Source organism: Ailuropoda melanoleuca, chromosome 16, assembly GCF_002007445.2.
Source record: "Ailuropoda melanoleuca isolate Jingjing chromosome 16, ASM200744v2, whole genome shotgun sequence".
In the NCBI taxonomy this organism is placed as follows: Eukaryota; Metazoa; Chordata; class Mammalia; order Carnivora; family Ursidae; genus Ailuropoda; species Ailuropoda melanoleuca.
The window spans coordinates 52,694,593-52,696,122 of NC_048233.1; the positions used below are offsets into that span (position 1 = coordinate 52,694,593).

At 33.7% G+C, this 1,530-nt stretch overlaps 1 non-coding gene across 1 annotated transcript; it reads left to right on the forward strand.

Annotated features, from left to right (window-relative positions):
* Positions 1 to 1,022: 1,022 nt before the first annotated feature.
* Positions 1,023 to 1,130, forward strand: LOC117796878. The gene has a single exon (XR_004621579.1). It is a non-coding gene; the product is annotated as a U6 spliceosomal RNA (small nuclear RNA).
* Positions 1,131 to 1,530: the final 400 nt, after the last annotated feature.

Below are 1,530 nucleotides of genomic sequence, written 5' to 3' on the forward strand. Positions count from 1 at the left end.
ATAATACAGCAGTCTTAATTATATGCATATTGTTGTGCAACAAGCTCTGTAGTACTTTCACCCTGCAAAACTGAAACTCTATATCCATTGAAAAATAACTCCCTTTTCCCCTCTCCCAGCCCCTTACTTGCAATTTCTCTTTCTATTGGCTTGACTACTTTAGATGCTTCATATAAGTGGGGGAACACACTTTTTATCTTTTCGTAACTGGTTTATTTCACTTAGCATAATGTTCTCAAGGTTCATCTATGCTGTAACATATAACAGGATTTCCTTGACTTTATTGTCTTGGGTTTTCCATATGGCCAATTACATAATCTATAAATAATTATAACTTTCTCTACTTTTCCAATTTTTATTTCATTTCTTCTTCTGGTATTTTATTATTTATAAGAATCTTGGCTGAGAATTTCAAGTAATTCCTCATCATGTTACATTTTAGTAGCATACTTACATTATTACTTTTTTTGTTTACTGAGGTTTTTAAATATCAGGAACAGATGTTGATAGATTATCGAATGTTGAAGCATTTTGAAATTTTAAAATAAACCCTATTTGGGTATGTTACATCACTCTTTTAAAAATATGCTCAAATAGGGGTGCCTGGGTGGCTTAGTCAGTTAAGCATCTCACATAATTTTAGCTCAGGCTGTGATCTCAGGATCGTGATATCAAGCCCCGCATCAGTCTCCATGCTGGACGTGGAGGTTGCTTGAGATTTTCTCTCTCCCTCTCCTTCTGTTCTCCCCCATTCCCTCACCAAAAAAAAATTTTTTCTACAGTTTCATTTTAATAATTACAAAGGATGCAATTGTACAATTGTGTGTACATTCAAACATTTTTAAAATTCATCCTTTGTAGATGTATATCTCAATGAGTTTTGTGATATGTGTAATCATGTAACCACCAAACACTCAATATATAAAATAGTCCGATTATCCCCAAAATGTTACCCCATGCCAGCCTCTGGCAACTCTCACCCTGTTGCTTATAGTTTTGCCCTTTAAAAAAAATATCATATAGTGCTTGATTGGGCAGCACATATACTAAAATTGGAATGATACAGAAAAGATTAGTTTGGCCCCTGAGCAAGGATGACACAAATTTGCAAAGAATTTCATATATTTTTTAAAAGTCATATACATATTAAAGGGGACTCTTTGAGTGGAAAGGAAAAACCAAAAGTGACAAAGACAAAAAGAAGCAGAAAATCTCCAGAAGCAACAGTAAAACAAGCAATAAAATGTCATATACATGGAACCATACAGCATGTAGCCTTTTGTGCCTGACTTCTTTGACTCATCATGATGCTTTTGAGATTCATCATGTTGTTACATGTATGAGTAATTCATTCATTTTCATTGCTGAGTAGTATTTTTCATTGTTGAGTGGTTGGATTTAACAGACTTTGTTTATCCATTCACCAGTTGATAAACATATGGGTTATTTCTGATTTTTAGTGACTATGAATGAAGTTCCCAGCAATAGTCGCCTATAGGTTTTATTTGTATGTATGTCTTCCTTCCTTTT